The 25,247-nt window shown below is 48.4% G+C and overlaps 1 protein-coding gene across 1 annotated transcript in view; it reads right to left on the minus strand.

The window, feature by feature from the left end:
* Culd (CUB and LDLa domain) overlaps nt 1-19,243 on the minus strand; it is a 223,478-nt gene extending 204,235 nt beyond the window's left edge. The window contains exon 1 of the mRNA XM_050194991.3: nt 18,776-19,243. The gene's annotated coding sequence lies outside the window, so the exon portion shown is untranslated. The remainder of the gene's footprint in view (nt 1-18,775) is intronic.
* Nucleotides 19,244-25,247: the final 6,004 nt, after the last annotated feature.

Genomic DNA, 25,247 nt, shown 5'->3' on the forward strand with positions numbered 1-25,247 from the left:
ACGTCGGGCGGCTGTCCACGCGATGCCCGTAAGACATTTGTGCTGTTAACTGTACACGGCATGCCCGGCACTTTCAAAGCCTTGCGGCTCTCGTTTTTGACTCGTCCAGACCGGTGCCATGTCCACACCGGTGCCAAGGATTGCAGCTCGGGTGCAGGAGCACCCAGCTGGCTGGCGCCCCATGCACAGATTGACAAAGGAAACACTGACGAAGACTTGATGCACAATATACCTATAGTACAGACATGTGAGGTGTAGAGTGGGGAGAGTGATCTTACGCTGACGCGCATATGCTAACTCCGCCGGCTCTCATAAAAATAGTGCCTGCCATAATTACCTTAAAAACTTTTGTGGTGATAAGGCCCGATTCACTAGAGAAAGGGATATATATGCAGAGAGAGAGAGAGAGAGAGAGATAATGCAAAGGAAAAGCATAGAGGTTGCCCCACACGGGGAGAGGACGAGGGGGAGTAGGATGTTTCCCCTCTGTACTACGTCCATTGCGACCGATTTCACAAAGCCGTTGGTTCGTAAGTGCGCTTTGCCATTGGCAGGCTTTCTTCATTAATGGACAGTTTCGGTACTGCGTACGTAGCGTACGCAACGGCGTTGCGTACGTAAGATCGCTATGTTCTGCAAAGTGCGCATGTTCAAAACGCAACACGAATGGTACGTGATGCGTACGCTGCCGCTGCGTACGCACGCATCCCATTCTTGTATGCGTACGTAGGGAGCCTTGCGTGCTGCTCTCGTGGTTCTCGTTTGTTCGGGAGAGCGCGAGACAAAAAAGTTTCCCAAAATGGCGGCGTCAAATGCGACCAGCGGAAGGCTGTACTTTTCAGTGGCCTACGATTTGGCTTTGCTGCGTGAAGTGAACGCGCAGAAGCCTTTCCCGGATCCTGCCCGGTGGGAAAGCATAGCGAAAATAGGAACTTTGTTTTTGAGAAAGTGTTCAGTGTGTGCTGTTTGCGCGAAAGGCTCTACCTGCTTTTGGCGCAGTTCGTCGCAAATGACCGTGCCAGCTGTCCTGAGGTAGCAAGTACTCGGTTTTTATTTTTCTCAAGATGATTCGTGTATTTCATCCGTATGAAAAGTAGTGTCTCTTGAAGGCCTAAATATAGTTCGACGAAGCGGGAACGCGCCCACACGATACATCACGTTAGCGAGATCAACAGCGTCTAGTTCGACGTATATACTGGCGGACGCGGCCGGCGTCTAACGCTCGCCCGCTCACGTAACAGTACGTATATAGTATTTCGCAGTACTAAAAGCCCTAACGCGACACGCGCTCCTACGTTCCGCAAAGCACTTGCGTGCTGCGTACGTATCGTCATGGCGCAGTACTAAAACTGTCTAATAATATGATTCATTAATATTCAGGATTGGCTTGCATTTTTTCTCACACACACACAAAAAAAAACCTTTAGCGTAAAAGCTCTTTGTGAATTCGGGACCAGGAGCCGAATTCACAAATCTTTTTGTTCGTCAGAACTGTTTTTATTGGCTGGCTGCCTTCGCCAATGCGTTCGATTTCGGAACTCATCGTGGCTCCTGCAGCTCTTATGAACCGCTTTAGCTGTTCGAACGACCGTGTGTTTCATTAAGAACAGACTCTGGCAGATTACAATATCAGGCAACGATGTGAACGAAGGTAGCCGCCCTACGAAGAGCAGTACTTGCGAACAAAACGCTTTGCGAGCTCGGCCTTGTTTGCACGTCTTTCTTATTTTCCGAATGGCTCCCGGTGCATGTTACACGCGAAGCGAAAACCCCTGCGAATATTTCGCGGCAGCACATTCTGGCGTTTCTGACGGACCCGTAATTTACTAAGTGCCAGCCTGCTTGCTCAATTAGAACACGAATGATTTAACACTGACGATTTGGCGTTTACTGCCGAGCTCCGTCGTGCGGGCAGGCGTCACACGAGGCACCGCAGCGCGTTTGCCTGTGCTTGTGTTTCCGCGAATAAGGAAGCGCCATCGTTGGCTGCGCTCGCTAATCTGAGCACCGAGTACCGCTTGCGAGCTCACCTCGGCGCCGGCATGTTGGCGCGTGCGGTGATCAGGAGCGACATGTCGCGCGCCGCCCAGAACCTGCCTCCCGTCAGCGGTCCCACGTCGGACGACAAGCGGGACAGCGCGCGCGCTCTTTATGCGAGCCGCGCGCTACACGGGCGGCAGTAGTGCGCAGTCCGCCCCGATGAGGGATTTGCTTTAATTTCTGCGGGTCTAGTTAAAGCCGGGCGAGCTGCGTGCGTGCTCGCGATAACTGGTGCGACGTCTCGCTCGTAGCGCCGCGCCAGTATTTTTGGCGGAAAGCGCGCTTGACGAACGTACGCGCGTGAGGTCGAATAGCGCCATCGCCGCTTGCACGCGGGCTCGTGAGGGCCCAGCCACCCGGGAGGAATTTTTTAGCCTCACTGAGGTCGATCCCTGGCCGTGCTAGCTCGGGGGCATGGCGCGCCCTGCAAACGACCCCCATTTCCCCTGCTCACTCTCGTTTGTCCCATAGTCGACAGCCGCTTTAAAGCGCGCAGAGGCCGGGCAACATCGGCGCAGGTTGCATGGCGGAGAGCTGGGCCATCACTCTCGCCGTCGGGTCGCTCTTAATCAGAGCGCGCCATTGGCGGCGTTATTTCCGGCTAGGCGGGAAACGCCCGTCAAATGAACGGGGCCGATCGTTTCCAGGGCGAAATAGCTGAGTGATGAGGAATGCCAAGAAATTGAGTGCGATCGGCCACTCGTAATTGCCGCGGCCAGGCGTGCTGCCGCAACCGAGAGGAACGTGCTGAGCAACTCGGAGGAATTGAACAAATATACCATCGTGTGGGTCTTGCCAAGGCGCTCACACTTAAATAGTCTGAGCAGACGGGAACGCGGTTGTCGTTGTTCTGCACAAAGACCCCGCCGAGTGCCGTGTCGGCGATTTTGCCAGGCTTTACTTTGAACTTGAGGCTCCAGAAGAAACACAGTTCCAATGCAAAGATCAATTATGTTCCTTGGGACAATCGTGATCGTTCGTTCTTCGCGTCTTGGTTTGGGCAGGGCACGCCGCAGCGTAAATAGAAAGAGGAGGAGCAGGAAGAGAGAAAACCAGATACGCGTCCGGTTTGCTACCGTATGTGCATCTATTAACGTAAGTAGAAAGGTATTCTAGCAGATAGTGAGACAGCACTCGTGTTGTCTACTTCTTTCTTCCTCCCTTGTGTCAACGCTCAGCTTTGCATCTAACCATCAATAATAGCAGATAGTCTGAGATCGAGCCAACGATAGCACGCTTTCAAGTCCAGCTTTCAGGCGCAGCCCGTGCAATATGCCATATAGCGTTGATCGATACGCGGTGCCTACAATGTTGGCGCATGTGCGACATTAGTTCGCGGTTCCGTGAAAAAAAAGTAACAAAACAACAACAACAACAAGAAACAAACAGAAGAAGCAAAAAAAAAAAAAGCGCCATTGCCCGAAAGTTAACTCAGCAGGGGCCAACTCACGAAGGTTTCGCCACCCGGGCGTCTTGCATATCTTGTTTGCCACTGGATGGCGTTGTGGACAGTGAGCGTGGACAGCGCAACAGCGAACGCTCTGCGTGATGTTCGCAGAACTTGTGGCGCTTTATGTTTATTTTCTCTTTCTTTAAATTTTTCCAATCAGAGGGAACACCACAACAATAATCACAATCATCATCGTCGTATATACATGCGCGTGTAAATGAGCGTGTGCTTTCGCAAGTAAGCCGTATCTTTATTCAAACTGCAGGCGTAGTTAACTCTTAGCGTTATTCAGGTGTTTCCAGGAGTTCGCCAGGTGACACTTGAGTTATCTCAACGTTTTCCACGAGTACAACTGGATTTTTCTCGAGAACGCGTGGGAGTCTAAAGGTATCGAAGAGTTTGGGCTTCATAACTGCGTTCTAAGTAACTGAGTTATCTGTTTTGAAAACATTACACTTGAAAGGAAAGAGAAAGCGAGGAGCATGCTGGCAACTGCCACTGGAAGGGGCACAACGTCTGCCTACTCTTAAGAAAGGAGGAGACAGAAACATAGAAATGGAAGATAAGAAGGAGGGCAGGGAAGAGGAAAGAAAAAGCAAGATGACAAATGTCAAAAACTAAAACAGGACGTACACAGTACTGGGCCGGTCACTGCAGGTCGCGCTACTAACCAATGTTAAAAATAAAAATAGTGTGCTACGTCTTCTCATTTGAAATCAGAAATGAGCTACAAACGTGAATCTAAGTTAGTTACTTCTAGAAAAGTAGGGATAGCGCGATGAGCCTACCCTGGAAATGAATGTTTCCCAAGTCGCTTTGTACTCTCTGCACTTGGATAATTACTCTAGTCTCCGCACGCCGAACGAAGTCAGCAGCCTTCTTTTCCAGTAACTCGCGCAAACGAAAACGATGGCGCGCCTAATTTTCTGTGCCGCTTCCCAGCAGGCAACAAGGCGCAACTTCTGCGGCGTCTTGAAATAATTGCCGTGAAAGCCGTTCCGACGTTCTCACGATAATTAGCTCGGACGTAAGTGACCGCGTCAGGTCCCCAATCCATCGTATAACAGAAAAAAAAAAGAAGAAGAAGAAAAGCGTCTCGACGCGTTGCTCGCTGCTACGGGAAATCCGCTATTTAAGCAGCAACCCGTGCGATCGCCGGGAAGTCGAAACGCCAAGATTGCCAAGCGACGGGAACAAAACGAGAAAGGCTAGGGCGTATATGACGCGGCGATGAAATAAAATGAAACTATTTGGGCAGCTTGCAGGCGCTTTGCCCCCCTCCAACCTCTCTCTCTCGCTTCTCTCTCTCTATTTATTGCTCGTTCTTTCAAGTTTGCTTCGTTCTCGGAAGACTTGAGGTCCCTCTATACAAGCACTCTACGTCTCCTGTTATCACGTTACCGACAAGGAGAGTTCGCGGTGCAGCTCAGTTTTCGCGCAATTTTCTGGCGCCCATGTGCAAAACGCAAGGCGCAGCAAAAAAGAGTAGGAAAACGTAGACGAATAAGAAAAAGGAACGGGTACCAGGCGTATGAGCGGACTGGCACAGGATGTTATAAGGCACACTTTCCGGGCCCCGCTCTCTCAGCCACGAACAAGGCTTTATAGGGACATACTTGGCATAGTTTCGCCTTTCTTGTTGTCCATCGATCAGGCGCGCTGGTGCGACCCTTCCGGACGCCTCATTCTGCTGCAACTCCACTGGGCTCGTTTCTCTTTTTTCTTTCCCGATATTCGGTCTCACGTGTTCCATCACACTGTCACTCGGTGCTTCTGTTCTCTTTGGCGCGCGTTTACAAACCCGCGTTCCCGAAAAACCGCACCCTAACGCATGTACAATTGCGTGCCGTTCCACATGTATACATAAAGTCTAAGCGAATGAAGCGAAGCTCCCGAGAAATGCCTGCAGGAAAAAGAATGCGGGAGGAGGGCAAGAAAACAAGGACCAGGGCAAGAAAACAAGGACCAGGGCTACGAAGAGTTTGACAAAGCGACCGGCGCCCGCACTAATCACAATCACGACGCTCCCCCTACTGCGATATTTTAGCTTCTGTTTTCTTCCGAGTTTTCAAATCCATGTTTTGCCGGTTCTCGGGGTCGTTAACAATGGAATTTGAGAGGCTGCTACGATGCGCGAAGGGAATAATTTCAAAAAAGCTCACCCCCATCCCGCGACGACGGCGTTGGCTGAAATGAAACAGCGAAAGCGCGCACGAAGAGGGGTTGCCGGAATTTACGCGTTTCTTATTGCCTGCGCGGTAACAACGCATCGGTGAGCTTCGCGGCCGGCATCATACACTCCATTCTACTCTACAAGCATCAGAGACAGACGGAACGAATGCGGCATGAAAGGAGAAGGGGGAAAAATGACAACCATTCCACTCTGCAAAGATGGAATGGCAGCGAAAGCTGACGACAGTCAAAGCTCTCAAATGAAAAGCAAAGTGCTTTCGCTGCCATTCCATCTTCACAGAGTGGAATGGTTGCCCGGGCTCGCGATTGTCGTTTTCCTTCAGCATCGCGGGAACGTTCTTCGTCGATGGTCGTTTCGCGCCGGCGCCGTTGACATTCTCGTTGCTGTTCCCTCCGGCGCTCCTCATACGCATGTTGTTCCTCGGGTGTACGAACTATACAGCTACTACAGCTGTTTTTAGCGCCGATACCTATCCTGCTTATATGCTACGATAACCTTGACTTAACGCTATTTTTCACTGCGAGCGTTCTAATCTGTACCGCATTTTGACATCTGCGCCGCTGCACTGCACCCGTACGTGATCACACACAAAGCAAACAATGAATCCCATTGTGTATGAGTTTGTTATAAATCGCTAAGTCCATCTCTGTTGCCGGACACCGAAAAAACTGCGGAAGGTTAGTCATAAACAGATTTCGCTGTAGAAAAAGAGAACTAAGTCCAGCGCTTAGACTTTACAAAAGCAAAAAGCATCAGAGAATAAAAGCCGCGAGGAGAAGAACGCGAAAGGGTGTAATGGAGTGTTATATATGTGTGTTGAAGACGCATTCATCATGTGGCGTGCTAGTCTACTTTGCATTAGTTACTTCTCTCTACGCCTATTTTTTTTTTTCTTTCCTTTCCTTAAGGCTTCGACCGACAGAAGGTGAAAATAGATGCGGGCTTGCCTAGTTGGAAATATACCTATAGCGTACGCTTCAATCTACCACGTTTGATGAGCAACCGCGTACAGCGGTACTTCGACACCTGAACTTTTCTTTTTACCCTTACTTTTAAAACGCAGAAGAAGAACTAAAATATAATGTTGTGGCAATGAAGACGGCACGGCATAATTTCTGCCCGCTGTGCGCCAGTGACTGCGGCGCAGACGACGAGAAAAAAGCAATTATGCTAATTATGCTCTCTACCGAAGCATTAAATTTTACATTTATATAATATACGTGTCAGAGATATCGCGAATAAAAAGATAAGGTACGTCCCCACGATGATGTCCAAATTAAGAGAGAGAATAAATCTCTGTGGCTTGTGGAGCGATTCGCATAATAACTTCCCTGCCTGCTTTCCAGGGAGTCCAGAAACTCCCATGGCACCAAGTGTTCTTCCTGGCTGCTGCTTTTCGTGAGGAATAAGGCAGCCCCAATTTTCCGATTCCGACGTAGTTGTGGAACACCGCAAGGCGTTGAATATTATCTGCGCTCCTGGGCAGGCATACATTCCCGCGCGCCCGCGAGTGTGCGTTTTCAATTCTACTGTCATGAAGGAGAAAGCGCGAGGAGGCTGACATTTATATTAGGAGAAACTGCTGTAAATACCTCACTTATTAGCTATATTTTATTATATATTTAACCACTCAATTCAGGGCACATGCTACCATTGATGAACTAAAGCCGCTGGGTTCGCACTGTATATATAGAAGACCCACCGAAGCTATAATCCGTTGAAACCGCGTGCAATAAATCACGTCAACACTTGCGTGTGGCGGTGTCCATCGCCAATGTGGGGTGGGAATATGCGCATCTGCGGGATTAAAAAAAAATGCGCTGTCATTTGAAAGATGAAAGCCTTGCAAGTGCGTGTGCTACAACGAGCCGTAGTTTCTATAAGTTTGTGTTACTTTGTTTTCGGACACTTGCGACAGCTATAATAAAGTGGCTTTATAGCATATAATAACATCGCGTTCTTTTTTGTCACTGACAGTAAACGTGTACTACTTATGAAGAAAGAAAGAAAGAAAAGAGAGCCGAAATGTACAGAATGCGTAAAAGCAATGTCTACGGAGGTCGAGAGAGAGAGAGAGAGAGAGAGAAGAGGCAGCTATATAGATTTACCTGGTTGCTCCTGGTTTCATATACCTCACACTGTGGACGCAGGTAAGAAGGAATTACAAGAAGTGATGCACGGCGCTGTCAAAGGTGGTCGCTGAGTCCAGCCGTCTTGAAGAAGCGCAGCAGGGTTCTATGTAGCTTTCTGTAAGGTTAGAGCGATCGAAACCAGGGTCCTCATGTATATTCTGTACTGCAAATTAGCGCTCTGTCCTTCAATCGGCTTAGGGCAGCGGCATAGAATACGTTCGATAGTCTCGTCGCAACCTTAAAAGTTACACGAGGCACTGTCCTTCATGTTATTAAGAAAACAGTAAAAGCCTTTGCAAACGCGCCGTCGGGCCACAGCTACATCGCCGCAACCTCGACTACAAGTAAAATTCTGCTGCAAGGACCGAATGTTTCGACCGCCTAAGGTATGCGAAATATTCGGCGGTACTGCGGCCACGAAAGGCAGCGGTACTGAGATCTTTATTAAATTGCACTAAATTCGACTCGTGGACGCGCAGCATATAGAGTGGGCCTTCAGAGGGCATTGGTGGCCTCAGTGACGCCGCAGAACGGGACCCCTACGTACAGTCAGTGCGAGGTAAAGCTACAACGGCGTCAGACCGGAGGGTGGCCTGCCAGCTCGAGTGCGCGCCACCTCGACCTCGTGCCCGCATAAAACACGCGGCGACCAGCTCACATGTGGCGCGCCGCGTAAATCTTGCGTCGTGCTTATCAATGAAAGGAGCGACTGGGCTGTACGCGAGTCACTGGCACGACGGCGTGCGCAGACTATATATACACATATCGACATCGTGCATGGAGCGAGTGAGGCGACACGGACACTGCAAAAAAGGAACGACAGCGCTTGACATTTGCGGCAACAGAGAAAAGGGGCTGCCGCGCGATTCGTTTGGGGGGAAATGTAAGTGCATTAGAACCCACCCTCCCCTGCCCTTACCTGTTCATTTAACTCGTGTATTGCGCAAGGGGCATTTTCTGCGGCCGTCTCGTAATTATATTGCTCCATTTCAGATGAAATGCCGACCGTTTCGGCTTTGGGCCAGCCCATGTCGCGCAATATATCGCGATATTAGTCGCTCTTTTCGCCGTTCGACTCCTTGAAAAATAGGCCAACTCATGCACTCCACTCGTCTTTTCTTTCTTTTTCTATTTTGTCTTCCTCATGCCCTCTTTTATTCCCCGGTTGCATGTCATTACAAAAATTACAGTGCGTTAGAACCTACGTGGGAAAAGTATGCTTTGTAGTCTTATTCTTCATCCGAGGACAGGAGTAATATCAACATGAAGAATTGCTGACGGTGAGCAGTGAATTAAGTAACTGTAGTAACAATGGCTGGCGAATCAGTTCGCTTGACTAAGCGTACGCGGGAAAAGCACAAGACATAGTTAAGTGGTTCATATGTTCCAGAAACCTTTGTCGCTTCGCTGACATTAGAATGAAAACGATACTTACGTCCAAATGCAATCGAATATGTGGTGCTTCAGTATATTCTTTTCCGACGAATAAGAGAGCAACACGTATCTGCCACCAACGAAATAAGTAACATTTTATTAGCGACCGCTTTTCGAACAATCGTCAGATGTATATAAAACATGCCTTATGGAGGAAGCTCGCATTAATCTCGGATTCGCTGCATCGTCAGGAAAAGACAGAAAGACGGAAACACAACCTTCTATTCCATCGCCACCGTTACTCCTAGAGTATTATGATAATACGTTGACTGCATGATTAGTGATATTTTGTACATAGTTATTTAGTAAGTGCTTTCACGCATTAAAAGAAATGAACAACGTATACAGAACCTCCGGTGTTACGACAGACGCGTATCAGAGACACGCCTCTTGCCGCACGTGCTCCGCAAACTCGGTTGCTCCAGTCTATATCACAGTGCCATCGTTAACCTCGAAGGCAAGGGCATTTGCGAGTAAGCCCTGTTTTCGTAATGAAAACAGTCGACAACGCTGTTACGTCTGATTGCAGCGACCATTCGACACTCTAACATACCATGCGCACCTCGAACGTCGCAATACCGGCGTTGACGTCTTAGGGAGAAACGGGCTTGTTTGTGCACAGATCTGTGATACAGTGCGCAACGAGCAGTGATCAATTGTGGCAAGGGCCCGTCACAAAGCAGAAATATCTGCTGCCACGAGTTCTGTCTTCGCCGAATCTTTTTTAGTGATCCCATATATATATATATATATACATATATAATCAGACACTCACCGCACAAGTGCCAAGCGCCCGTCCTTTGATATTTGCAGCGCTGTCTCGCAAACGTCACAAACGATGTCCATATTTTATCCGCATGTGCAACGGGAGCAGGGTCAAGCTGATCGCAGCATGCACTTGGGTGTAATTCATTCTTACAGAATTAAGAACGTGCGAGTCACGTTATAACGTTGCTTCTAACATTTGTGAGATCACCACTTTCACTTTTTTTTTTTTTGAAAGAGTGAGTCTTCAACGAGTTGACGATAAACGTCTCCAGAATTTTGCCTCTGCGGCCAATTTCCCTAGCTAACAATAACGCATACGCGCAAGCAGGCGCGCTACGCTTGTTTGATCGCCGCAAGAATGGCAAGGGACTCGGCGGTCGGCAGCGTTGTCGAACCGCAGGAAACTTGTACGTTGGGATTGCCAATGCCACTTGCTCTTTGCGCATCAACATTTATTTCGACTCGTTTGTACCGCATTGCGAGGTCAGTTGAGGCCGTATACGGCTGCACGATCGTCTTCACGTATGCGTTGCGCAATGTCGCGTCAGTGAGCGCATATCGGGACGCTATCAAATCAGGGACCCACTGCACGGCACTCTTTCGGGGAAACTTCTTATCAATTCAAGGGCACTTTGCCATTGGCCTGCCGCCTTCGCTAATAATATGTGCATCATGATTGGCTGGCATTTGCTTTTACGAACAGTGCTAGCATAATAGCCTTTTTGTTAATGCGGGCCCCTGTAATTGAGAAGTGTGCGGAATATAATCAGGGCATCTTTAAATGGTCTTCATATATTGCGAAGAAAGGATTATAGTTATTAACAGTTCTCTCGCAAGAAGTATTTGAGATGGTAGATTGGGGGTAATCATCAACGGATCAAATTTGAGCAACCTATACGGTTTGCAGGTAGCAGCGTTGGAAATAATATGCAACAGATGAATGAGAAACCGGCAGAGACTTAAGCATATATGCTTGATGATCAATGTGCAAAAAACTAAAGCAATGTTCAGTAACGTGGCGAGGGGAAGAAGAGTTCCTGATTAGTCGTTATCCTCATGCCTCTTAAATTTGTGCAGGAGTATGCTGATCTAGGTCAAGTGCTTACTGTGCAACCGTGCCATGAGAAGATCTCGAGAGCAATAAAAAATTGGTTTGAGCGCACATGGCAGATTCTCAAGCCATGAGTACTGGCACTTAAGTATCAGAAGAAAAAGTGCTACCATTGGTGCATTTTACTAGTACTAACCTTTAACTTGTATGCCTAGAGATTGAAACGAAACTTGAGAAGAAACTAAGGACAACGCAGCGATACGATCGAACGGAACGTGGTAGGTGTAACGTCAAGAAACAGGAATTGGGCATTATGTATGAAAGAGCAAACGCGTATAGGGGATTTTTAGTTGCAATGTTAACAGAAAGAAAGGGAGTAGGACCGGCCATATCAATGCGCAAAGCATACACACACAAAAATAAATTTTGGGGCATTATGTGTCAAAATAGCGATCTGATTATGATGCACGCCATAGTGGGAAACTTCGCATTAACTTTGGCCGCCTGGAAGTATTTCGTGCGCACCTAAATCTAAGTACGCGAGCGTCTTTGGCATTCCGCCTCTATCAGAATGCGGCCACCGCGGCTGTGATCAAACCCGAAACGTCGAGCTCAGCAACGCCAGAGCCACTGAACTACCGCAGCGAGTGCTGAGCACGTGTATCCGCTGGCCTTTTGGAGCCACCGAATGGGAACCAAGAGATGACAAACGCAGTCGAAGGCGGCAAAGGATTAGGTGGTGGGATGAGATGATGAAAGTTGCAGGCATAGGAGGTGCTGACGCAGGGCAGGGGTAATTGTAGATGTGAGGGACAGCCTTTCGTCCTGCAATGGGCAATGAAGTAATGTTTATTATGATGATGATGATTATTGGGACGCTGCCATAGAGAGCGCTTGACTTCCGCTACGGACGTCAGCGCTTTTGTGCGACGAGGCGTCGCGGCCTCCGCTCGCAAATCATCCGATACCCCGATGGCTCCTTCAGCGCCTCGTGGAACTGATGCGCGGATGACGTTATGCCAACTCGCGGAGGGTGAGCGTGCCAGGCCTCGGCCGCCGTCGAATCTGTTCGCGCTTGGGCGGGCCCGCAATGAAATTGAGAAGCTTTCGCCTACAGCCTTACATCATAGCGCGTGTTCCTTTCACTGGTCTTCACAGATACGACCGAATACAGTTTGGTCCCAGCGCACTGTATCATCAAGCGTAAATATTAACGACCGCGCCTGGTGGTACCTCGTCAAACAATATTCGTGTACCGCACGAAGAAACGGAGGAACCGGAGCAACAGCAAGAAAGCACATCCCAGAAGAAACGTTCTCTGCAGCGGCCCCCTCCGCTTGCTGCGCTCGTCGATCATCTGGTCTATTTTCCCAAAACAAGACAACTGTTTTCAACGAGCGGCGGCTCTGCCCGTCTCTACGACGAACAGCAGGCAAAGGGGTCGACATTTTCGTGGGGCGAACCACAACCGACGAGCGCACGATACGGTACATTCGGACGCCGCCGGCGCGCCATCGTCGACGTCGGCGGCAGGAAATTGCGTTCCTGTACAAGCGTAATAGACGTGCTGCCGCTGCTGCCGAAGGCTCTTGTTTTATGCCATGGTTTTATGTTATCCAACGAAAATGGAGGGCGTTATCATACATGTAGCAATCAGGGGCCAAATTCACAAAGGTTTTTCTTTGTAAGTGCAGTTTTTCATTGGCTGATCGCCTTCTCTAATAATATGTCTTACATCACTGTTGGCTGGCACGAACGCTTTAAGCGTAAGAAATTTTTGTCAATACAGGCCCGGTCTTTATTCAAGGTTCGAACTTTTGAAAGTTCAATGTTTGAACTTTTGTAGTGTGTTTTTTCAGTTGTTTGACTTGCTGTGTTAGTTATGTTCTCCTGCTCTCGCTACATGTTGTTTTTCTAACCCCCTCACCCAATACTCCAGTTCGGAGCCTGTGAGGTATGTGCATAAATAAATAAATAAATAAATAAATAAATAAATAAATAAATAAAGACAGCTATACACGTACATACAAGGAGAAATGTTAACGACTGTGCTGCAGTTAATACTCCGTAACTCGAGCGTCAGCTTGTGCATTATAGCATATTATCAAGAAGACAGCGATGCAGAGCCGATTCATCCATGACAAAGTTGAGTAATGATGGCATCCGCAATTACATGTGCACGTGATTAATGCCCAGTGACAAGTGGGCGATACCGTTTGGGTACTTGTTTTTATCTGTATAACGAGGAGGTACGAGCAATAAGAACATATGTTCCGTTCTATTTACATTCATCTATTGAACCTCTTTTCTTCACTCGTTCCACTGCGTTTGTATTCTTTTCACTCATGTTCTCACCTCGGAGCATCCCGGTTTTAAACGCGACATGTGCGACACTGGCATGTTAAGGTGCTAAATGACTAAATGTCTATTTACAACCCCAGTTAGTGTTAAACGACTTGTTCCACGGAATAAGTGATTCAATAGGTATTGTGTTGAATGTGGGAGGTAAAAGAAAACAAATATATGGTCCAGTGATTCTCGAGGTGGATTCTTATTGACTGCGTTACTTCACTCACAAGAAGAAGATTATTTAACAGTCTGTTAGTTTTCGTGCAGCACGCTATCAGGAATTGTGATACCCCAGCCAGGACATCCTGCCAGAAATGTATCGCATTGAAATGTAAGAAAAGGCATATAGTAGTGAATTATATAAGTGCCGCTTACGGGCACCAGACCATGAATAGACTGTGCTGTTGTGCTCATGCGTTTCATTTCGATGCCACTCAAGCTGGAATTTCGAGTTTATGCGCCGAATGAACCATGATGAATTCTCATTAGGGGACTGTGCACGACAACGACCTCAAGTGGACAAAGTTTTGAGGAAGAGATGATGATGGAGCATGGGCGTTACCGCCCAGGAAAGGAATGCCCATGAGCGCCCCGTAATTAGCGATCGAACTGTACACGGTTAGCTAGCTAATCGAACAGCTGCTAGAGGAAAAGGAGAAAACGAAGTAGGATAGTGAGCACTCCTATAGAGAAAGAGGGAAAAAAAAGAAATGAAAGGCAGGGAGGTTAAGCAGGACAGAGCTCGGTTGCCTACCCTGTACTGGGGGAAGGGGAAGGAAAGATTAAGAGAGAAAGAGAAATTCCGCTGTGGATATCGCCGACGTAGTAACAGTTGTTCGCTCTATATCACGGACGGTCACTCAGTTCGGTAACATTCAGAACTCGCAGCAGCGTTTTTATGGCCTTTTGTAGCGGCGATATGCGAGGCCAAGGTTCCAAGATCTTGTTCTTGGTGAATGGTTTTCTGTTCAACTGATTTACAGCTGTGCAAAGTTCATGTCTTTATCCATCGCGGTGGCTTAGCGGCTATGGTGTTGCGCTGCTAAGCACGAGGTCACGGGATCAAATCCATGCCGCGGCGGCCGTTTTTTGATGGGGGCTAAATGCAAGAACGCCCGTCTCCCGTGCATTGGGGATCCGTTAAAGATCCCCTGGTGGTCAAAATTAACCCGGAGTCCCTCACTACGGCGTCCCTCATAATCGAATCGTGGTTGTGGTACGTAAAACCCCAGAACTCAATTAAATTCAGGTCATGTCTTTCATTTTCAAAGGATGGGCAGTATATAGCAAAGGAGGTGCTCTATAGTGTCCTCGACACAGGAGGCATTGCACTCGGCGCTATCTACATGATTGAAACTGGAGCACGTTCATTTGCGCCGAGGTGTTGCCTATAATTTTCGCTCCTCGCACTAGTTGGCCTCCACTCCGATGAAAATCTATACTACATATGTCGTTAAAAAAAGAAAAAAAAGGGACCCCCCCCCCTCCACTCTTTGTAAGCAATGCAAGTTCTGACACTCCAAACTTTACGCTTTACTCGGAGTTTAGCGTGTGAACCCAATATAGAATGTAGCCAGCTAATTGAACCCGGCTGCTGAATGCCTCAAATGATCGGTAAATTTGGAGTGGGCAATTATTAAAGTTCGCGTTGCTAGTTGAGTTTACCGAATAGCAATGTGAGTTCTCTTTCTTATTCCAATATACAGTACTTGCCGCAACCGGCATGTTAATGCACTGCTAGAATACGTGTTGCCGGAAACCGCGAAATCCGGTAACTCGGACCAATGCGTGACTTCTTTCTGCGATTTGCGCTTTCCACAGCATTTGAACTACCACGTTCTGCCGAGATACTCCGCTTGAAATGTATTCGGAACTGTATTCATGCGCCAAATAGCGAAAACCTCTGCGATTTTTGACGATACCGGCAGCACGGAGTCGTCTATACTGAAAGACAGCAAAAACTAAAATCACGACACTGCTAATTCGAATCGCTCCTTAACCGTGACTGATCAACGTCGATCAGGTGGCTTTATTAAGGCTAACATCCTGGCCGGCAGCTGTTCTGCCTGAGCGACTAGCTCATTGTTCTGCTTCGGTGCTCAAAGTACGCAGTCCCATCAGGTCAGTGGCCTAGACTCAAAAATGTTGGAAATAATGACACGATTTGATTATGATGAACGCCGTATTTGGGGGCTCCGGAATAATTTTGACCACCAGGCGATCTTCGACGCGCTCCCAGCACGGGCGCTTTTGCACGTCACCCCCATCGAAATGTGGCCGCCACGGCCAGGATTTGATCCCGCGACCTCGTGCTTGGCAGCGCAGCACCATAGCCGCTAAGCCACCGCGACGGCTCAGTTGCGGGCGTTAAAACGCATATTGTTACATCGCATATCTAGAGCGGATATGCGCATCATAACATACTCACCGCTGCTTGTTTGCGTGGGAAATCATGCAAACAAGTTTTGTCTAAGACAGCTTGCTTGAAAGCTTGCTACGATTAAGTTTGAGCACTGATATTATAGTCCACGTATACCTCGGCAGACGCATCCTCTTTGTGGAGTTCTCGCTCGGCAAGGGCACCGCATGCGTAATGGGGAGGTTGCGAGTTGGCCTGCTATACCGGCGGCAAAGTTCTATTTTCTTTCACTGTCATTTCTCTTTTCCTTTACTAGAAATATAAAGTTTATCTTAAGTTCATCACTCTTCTGTAATTAATTATACATTTCAATATGAACAATAATAAAACAAAACTTAACTTACGCTATGCTTTCCTTGGCTTTACTCTCCGTCGGCTACATATTGTTATTGGTTTCCCTTACTCCTCTCGCTTATTCCCTAGCGAAGGTCTCAACTCTGGTACTTTTGATGCCTTGTAGTAGCGCGCGAGATTTTACTGGCCAACTGGCTGCTTAAATGTTCACTTACTACGCGACATCTGCAATTGAAAGGATATGTTCCCCACTTAAAGGCCCGTAACGAGCATTACATATACGGGCATGAGAACAACAGCAAAATGGACGTAGTACAGAGGGGAAACATCCTACTTTTGCCCCAGATGATCGGGCCTTGTTCATTTCTTTCAACAGCATTAGCGATAAACGACAGGCTTACACCAAACGTATCTCCGTGGTATATTTACCCCTAACAAGTTAAAATGAGAAACTTTATGCCTTTGCAAGACTAGATCCGCCTGTAACTATGTTGCACCATCCTCGTCCTCCTCTCCTTCCATGGCGCTGTGTTCAGAAAATGCGTATATATAATATATGCACTGGACAATTAATGCACAACCTGTAGCCTCTTTATTATTCGTCGCACGCTTCCGTCATCTCGTTTCCCTTTCTAATTACTACCTAGCATTTGAAATAATCGGGTCCATTCTTTATATTCTTATAAGCCCTGCGCCTTAATAAAACAAACAAGGGGGGGGGGGCGGCAACTGTGTATGAAAACTGCGCTGAGGAGGGCTGTGCATGCCGACGTCATCGTGATACTAATCCTACCCGCCCGATAACAACAGGGGGTTCCCGCGGGCGTTCCCAGTGTGCAATTGTCCACCCCTCTTTTGTAAGCGGGAGCGCTTTCTGTCAACTCTTCGCGACAAAAGCCACTAAAATTTGCGGTTGTTTTTCAAAGGCTCCGCGCTCGACGGCCGGCACCCGTTGGGTTGCCAAGAGAGGGCGAAAATAAGCGCGGCTGTTCGCATTGGGTCACTCTTTCAACGTTGCTTTCTTTTGCGTTCCGTTCCCTTTTATTTGCCGCGGCAGTGAACGGCCCGCGGCAGTAAAACGGGCAGGCGCCCTTTACTTTTTCGCCACAAAGGCCGTGCTCCCGGTAAAGCACACAAAGAAACGCCCCGCAACAATAAACTTACGCGCCGCCCGTTTTCATGGAATTGGTGCGAATACGGCTCGAACGTCCGTCCGTCAGTAACCTCTCGTTCGGGGCAGTTTACGCCCGTTGCAGTGGACAGCGCTGTGGGATTGCGCGCTTCGTGCGAATTCACTGCTGGTATGGCGGGCTACGCGGAATTATTCGTTGCACAACAAAGTCGTATTCGGTGTTTGTATCGCTGCATTTCGTTTTTTTTATATAAAATGGTAGCTGTATTAGTCTCAGGGCACTAGTGCGAAATAACGGCTTAGAGACGTGGGTTGTCAGTGAAACATTAAGCGAAAACACGTATAAGGGCAAAACCTCAGGCTCCTAACGACGTCGGGCTGCTACACTTTCCGGTCGCCCAAACACGCGTGTTGTAAATTCTCGGGATGAAAATGTCGGGAAAGTCTCGGGATGAAAACGTCGCTACAATTATACTCGCGTAAAGAGATGTCTCCAATTCGGCTGCCGTATAAAGAGACCAGTGTTGCGAGCGAACGGTTACAGTGCATCTCTATGCATCTCGATGCAGTCTATATCCATGATGGAGCTTCCATGTTTTATACGCTTTATTAAAACACGCGATTAAGACAGCTCGCACAGAAACTGAAGCGCGCGCGCGCAGGTGAAGTCGAGCTGTTGGGCGCATGATATTACAGCGCGCGAAGTACGAATCGTTCGACAAAACGGAATGCGGTAAGCAGTCGGGGCGCGGCTGGCGTTATTTGGGTTTCAGCTAAAGCGGCTGGCGCGGCGAAGTTTTCGGCCCGATTGTGTTTACACCCGCGCCCGTGAGCACCAAGACGAAGACCCGACGAGTGAGAGGGTAGAGCGCATAATCGCGTGCAGCCGGGTGCTAGCTGCCCAGCCTTCGCGCGGTGAACGGAAGAAGGCACCGTCCGCCGCCGCATGACACTCCTCCCGCTAACAATGCACAATGCGAAGCGAGTGAAAAAAAAAAAAAAAAAAAAAAAAAAGCACGAGAAAGGTCTACACGGAGTTCTCGTTCTCTGCATGAAACCGGTTCTTGTCACATAGCGTAAAGAAAGAGAGGCAAAAAAGAAAAAAAGAAGAAGAAAAGGAAATACGAAAAGTGAAAATCGGCAGTCGGCGTTTTGAGTTTCGTATACTAGAGAGTGACACACAGCTAGCATCACTTCTGACTCGAAAGGAAGCGGCAGCAAAAACACGAAGCTTGATAAGGCGGAATCGAGGTAGATGACGTAAAATAACAGTGCAGCGAACAAACAAGATTTAGAGTTTGCGGATGGGTATGAAAAGGTGGGGCAAAGACGCTCAAAAAAGAAAGATAAAAATAAAATAAAAAGAAAACAAAGCAATATTATGATTTTTAGTGAATCAGTTTTTTTCTTAGGCTTCGTCCGAGGAGGGAAAAACGCTTCGGTTGTTAACAACCATTGAGCCTTTTCCTCCTCGTACTCGCTCAAAGCAGGGGAGTTCGACGGTCACCTTACCTTTCCGACAACAATCTCAGCGTTGCTCTCGACGCCGGTCGCCGTTAGGAGATGAAAGACAGCGCCACTTGATCCAAGTACGACAACTTGCGCCGGCCAAAGTGTCAACGCGGTGAAGCTCGAAGGGCCACTGCCGTGCCACCAAGTCGCGATCCCGGTATTCGGTACAGTCACTACACAGCGTGGCACTCCTGGTTTCACCGACAAGTACTGTGTCACTTTCCCACGCGCATTGAACGGGTCGTCCAGGTTATTTTTTGTCCGCCTTCGAACCGGTCAAAAAAAACCACTGGCGCCCTTTGGAGTGTGCGCTCGCTCACGAAGTTCTGCGAGGACACGCGGTGCACCGGTGCGGGCAGCGTGGTGAGCGCTCGCCGCCGGCTAGCCTGGAAGTTGGGAGCACAACACGCAGACCGTGCAGGCGTCGCAACTCGCAGCGAAACGCGCCTTCGCCCGTACCGGCAGTGGTCGAAGCCCGAACTGAGCGGCGCGGGGAAAACGGCATTCGGTCGGCGCGCGCGCTCTCGCCGCGCAGGGGAGAAGGAGGAGTCGACTGGGGAGCGACAGAAGGAAGGAGGGTCGCGGAGGAAAGAAAGGCCGCTACACCCCCCCGCCAACCGTTGGCTACGGCGCGTGCTACGCTCCTGAGCTCCCCTCTCTGTGCGTCACGATGCGAGGAGAGCGAGAAAAAAAGTGGGCCCGTTCGTTCGATGCCGTTGGAGGTGCAATATTTCGCGCTTCGCTTCCTGCCCCCGCTCAGGGGTAAGAAACAACGTCGGCTGTCCGTTACACAACACGCGCCGGTTCCTGAGGGCGGCGGCAATATTTTCGCTATTTTCATCCAGGATTTGGTGAATAAAAAGAAGCCGAAGAAAGAAGAGGTAAATGCATGGCGTGGGCTCACGTATATTTATCGCTTTCCCGGTGTTAGCTTCCATCAGATCGCAGATCGGTGTGTAGGTGCAAGTTATAACTTTCATAATCGTTACTGCTCGGCCGCATTCACTGCGTGCAGATTTCGAACGCACGTGCACTTTCATCTTTCACTTGAACCTGACCTGTCTCTCCATTTGTTTTTTATTTACCTGCTAGTTTTTATTTTGCATTGCCGTTTGCATTGATATCTTTCTTCGCACTAAACGAGATGTCAGGACGTGTCATTAGAACCCGTGAAATAATCCGCTTAAGCGAAAGCAAGCATCATCGTTACTTGTACACCCTCACCCCTGCCCCTAGCATTTCAACCTTAGAGTCCAAAAAGAAGCGAATAACACGTCAAGTATTGGAGGTTCCCGCCACGTTGCACAAAACGGCCGCAGGGCCGTCAGGAGTGCAAAGTTTAAATAAGGAGTTTGGGGAGCAACAAACTACAGCAGCAAATCTGAACTCCTCCGTTTGTGTGAGGGTTGGCGCTCCAAGCTCTGACGTCACGGTCTACTCGGCAGATGGTCGCCTCTTCCCCCCTCCGGCGTTTTTTCGTTATGCGGGGCGGTTGGCTCTCTTTTGTGTGCGTCCAGAGGGTGCGTCGCGAGGTGGGGGCCGCTGCCGCTCACAGGGAGACCACCACTGTGCTTCGCTTCTCGCCCGCCGCGGGCACGTAGGTCCGCCTCCGTGTGCCATCTTAGCAGAATGAGCATCACCCTAAGCTCGACCTAACGCAAGCTGGGCTACTGGCAGGGCTCCTGCTGAACTAATGTCCGAAAAGATAAGATATTAGGCAAGCAAAAAAAAAGATCAATATACATAAAGATTGGCTACGAGCTTGGTCTGGTCCATCTTCGAGATGGTTCTTTCAGCGTTGATGTGATTAAACCGAAACCTTGTCAGCTCGTTCTCGGCTCGTCTACAGCTGTCCCGAGGGCGACGCGACACCTGTGCGTGTGCAGTCACACATGAACTGCAGCGTTCGGGCCTTCGTTCGTCTCTTCGAAGCCGTTTCTTCAGGACCAGCAATAGAAAACAGGGACAGAAAAAGAAAGAAGCAGCAGCAAGACAAACGAGGCGCAGATTTTCTTTCTTTCTTTCTTTCTTTCTTTCTTTCTTTCTTTCAGTGCACTAGTTCCACTCAGGATACGCAAGTTAGACCAACCGTCACTTCTCATTCTTTCACGCAATGATGCTTTCTTTCTTTATTTTTTTCCTGCCAGGGTCTCCAAAACTTCTTATTTCTGTGGAGACCTAGCACAAGCAGTTATGCTGCGAATGCGCAGAGGCTGCGAATTCAGCCGCCGTCTTGGACAGAGGGAGTTCTCATGTAAAAATTTTGTCTCGCTTATTATTATTATTATTATTATTTTGCTTTATTAGGTTGCTGCCGACTGCGTAATCTTGGTGTGAGACCTTTGTTCCCCAAGTGAGCGGCAAACAATTAGTTATATAAATTTAAGCAGACCAGTTGAAAACGCTTGCCAAATGCAGCGATCGCTTCGTGCCTGAAGCAGGACCTTCTTACAACACAGATCTCCGTGATCATAGTCGCATGCACGGTACCATAGAACGCTGACGCACGCGTCAGTCAGCCCAAGGTCGTGCGCAAGACACATGAACCATGACTTCGTCGCTGAGAATTGGGTGCGCACCATCCATGGAGGAAGAAAAGTTTATTTCCTACCTCCATGGCGCCACCACGTCGTCCCTTCTTTTCTCCTGGACATTTTGTGCTTTTTCGCATTCGTCAAATAAGCATGCGACATTCTCCTCTTTCAGCCCCCTTTCCCCTTTCACAGCTCAGCCTGGTTAACCTCCCTGCCTTTCCCTTATGACTTCTCTCTCTCTGTCTCTCTCTCTCTCTCTTCGCATTCGACACCGTATGATTCTAGTCCACTGGTGTTGATACTCCGGTCAAGCTGGATTTACACGACGGGCCAAATCGCCGATTCAGTTCACAGGCAAGCGCGACGTGGCTGATCTGAAGCGAATCGCACCGCCAGCGGCTGGTCTTTGGCGCCCTTGTGAGCGGCGTAATTCGGCGGCATTGAGCCCTCGTCATGCTCGTCTGCAGTCTGAATCAGTGGCTCGGTCAGTTGTGTGAATTGTCGTTGTCGTTGGAATATTCTTCGAGAACGCCGAGCGGCACTATCACATTGCACCTACTAATTGACCATCGAGTAGTAAGCTTTCGGCTCGGTTACGGTGTGGCCTGCGAGCACTGCACTCCATGGGCTAACTATAGTGGATACGTCGGTGGTGTGTGTGGTGCCATGAGAATACTGTTTGCGGCACAAGATGTAACAAGGAAGCCTGCTTTAAGTCACGAAGCCGCAGTGCGCTTGGATCGCGTTTTGTAATGGTCGCTTTAAAAATATGAGCCAATTTATGTTCTGTTGCTCTTTCGAGGAATCAATAAAAGAGGCCCAGTACCACAAGTAATGAATGGGTCGAGGGCTATCACCTGCAAAAAAGAAGGAAAAAGAAAACAACTCAAACATTTTGTGTAGGTACGCCCTATACACATTGATAAAATGATGACGCTATAGAAGGCTCATATCTTCAGTGATGCTACAGATAACGTCTCCTTTCTGCTACTGACGATGGCGGCAGTAGCTACCTCTAAACGAGTGATTGCCTGGTGCTCCAGAAATATAGCGATGATTGCGTCGCTTGGTTCTAATTTGCGCGTCTTGGCTGTAATTTTAACGGTACAATCGGCGTAGTTGTCAAATGGCCCATTTAGTGTTCGCAGGCACTCACGCTTTTTTTGGACACTGGGCGCGCTACTGGAACGGTAGTTAATCGTGTATGAGGGGTCAGTGCCTCGGTTCCTGGACACCGGCTGAGCGCGTGCTGTATTTTGTGTATGTTGTGTATCTTTGTTATAGACGGCGCACATCATTTCATTTTTCACCCTGTTCATCTGGAGCAGCATGTTACAGGTATGCCGCCAGGCAACCATCTTCAGGACCCACTTAATCTCTCTCTCTCTCTCCCTCCTACGGGGACGTTACTCACGGGTTTTTACATATGTGAATGAAAACCTAGGCGACACAGAAGACCCGACAAACACAGAGAAATGCTCCCTATATAGCGTTTCAAATTATGCCACAAGGCTTCAACGAGTCTGTTTTTTCGTAAATGTGCGCTCCTGCCACACAGTGATTTCGTGTCGCATGTATGGGGTGTCCGATGTCTCTCCCTTTCAGGACTAAAAGAAACGCGGAAATAAAAGCATAAACTTGGCGCTGGCGCAATGCCGCATAGTCGCTGCGGTTCGAAAGCCATTTAAAGCACCGATTGGGCGGAATATGAGATTGAATATGAGATCGCGGTACTAATGCATGCGAATGCGATTGTCGAGCCGGTATGACGGCGTAGGACAACGCTGGCACTGAAAATCACTGAATTGAGTTAGCGTTCAAGGCACTTACGTAGTTTCCCAGTAAAGTGATCAATGACCTGAAAAACACGCAAAAAAAGAAAGGGAAAACTGCTGCCACCGTAGTCAATGGCACCTCTCTTCAACAAGCATGGCAAGCGCTTAGCACATCTTAGCTGTTGGAATTAATCCAATACAAGCCTGCGGTAATTTTTACCGCGAAGCTACGTATGGCTAGGGTTCCATGTATTTTTCGTGTTTGTGTGTCAACAATAAAAAAAAAAAAAAGGTGATCGTGGGCCGATCCCGAAGATTGTGTAATACCGGGCGGACCTGCGGCGGAGGTGAAACATACTTCAATCACTTCGCCCCTAATAACAATAATACTAAATAATATTAAACGAAATAAATAAATCAAGCTACATTGTTTCAGGTCGGTGGGTATACTGGAATCGTTTGCGAACAGCACATGGACTCACGAGCAGCCGACGTTGCCATATACGCAAAGGGACAAATTTAAGTACGACCAGACACCCTTGACTCACAAGAGGGCAGTGCCCTCAACTGTGGGGATGTCTGTGTCATACAAACGAAAGACGGAATATGATATCCACTATGTACATGTATCTCCAGGCGCACGCAAGTGTGATATCGCGAAGTTTAGACCCCGCACTTTGCATAGTTTGGCCGTGATGATACTATCCCTGTGATCATCGTTGGAGACTTCAATGTGGACATGTCAATATCAGACAAGAAATGGCTCACTCTGTTTCTGCTAGAAAAGTTTGGTTCGAAGTGCCAATCCACCAAGTCACTCAACTACTCAACAACGGTCGTATATAGACTTAAATTTGGCCAAGAATCTGTCCGCGGTTGTAACCGAGCCATTCAGTATATATCACAGTAATCACAAAGCTAGCGTCACTACGATTACCAAATGATGAAAGTAAACGCACGTACCCTTGTCTAATCCTATGTGATGTGCTGTAGCTTCTCCAGTCATGCACTTTCACAGAGTGGAATGGTTCCTCAGTATTTTTATCAAAGCACCAAAGCCTTTTAGAAGTAGTCTATAACACACTTTTGTTGAGGGTAATTGCTCTCTACTTTTTATCAAGGTAGTTATGAGGTGATAACTAGCTAATATCACATTCGTAGGCATTCAGCCTTCAATTTAGGGCAGTTATTAAGGGCAGAAATATCTGCTGAAAAGAGTATGTCACAATGAACGCTATTTAGTGACCATCAAATGAACGATGAAAAGAAATTACAGGCAGCCTAAGCGCGCACATTTTATTTTTTCGAAACCAGACCAAACCTTATGAACCAAACCTTCAGAGTTATCAACAGTCGGCAAACATCAGAGTGTCGTTTGGCTATTAGGATATGAGGCTGCATGCTCTCAAGCTTTCATGTCTGCTACCTGCAGCGACTACAGCAAGAGAGAGAGAGAAGGGAAGACAGAAAGGCAGGGAGGTTAACCAGACTGAGTCCAGTTTGCTACCCTACACGTGGGGAGGGGAATGGGGAGTGAAAGAGGGAGAGAGAGAACTTAGGTGTAGGATGTCTACAGTCGGGCACTCAAGTCTGTTGCCCTCAGGTAGCGAAAAAGCGCTCGAACTGCTTTCTGGGCCAATGAATTGTGAGGCCAGGCCCCCAAGATCTTCGCTTCCGTAAATGGCCTGTCATCCAGTCTATTTAAGGCACACTGGAGAGTCTCGCGTTGATTATCGAAGCGAGAACAGTGGCACAGAAGGTGACTGATGGTCTCTTCACACTTGCACTTCGCGCACATTGGTGAATCCGCCATTCCAATTCGATAGCTGTAGGAGTTGGTGAATGCTACTCCTACCCACAGCCGACACAGCAGTGTTGCGTCACGTCGTGGAAGGTTCGCTGGTAATGTAAGTTTCAGTGATGGGTCGAGGCTGTGTAAACGACACTTAGAGTTCTGAGGTGTATGCCAGCAAGCTAACGTGATTGTACGAGCGAGACTGCGAAGCTCTCTTGCAGCGTCGACTCTGGATAAAGGTATAAGGAGTGTCGGTGAGCCAGCCTGGGCACGTCAGGCAGCGTCATCGGCGAGGTGATTACCAACGATGCCACAATGTCCCGGCAGCCACTGAAATATGATGTCATGTCCTCTTTCAGAAGCGCAAT

The sequence above is a fragment of the Dermacentor andersoni genome, chromosome 1 (assembly GCF_023375885.2).
Source record: "Dermacentor andersoni chromosome 1, qqDerAnde1_hic_scaffold, whole genome shotgun sequence".
Classification (NCBI taxonomy): Eukaryota; Metazoa; Arthropoda; class Arachnida; order Ixodida; family Ixodidae; genus Dermacentor; species Dermacentor andersoni.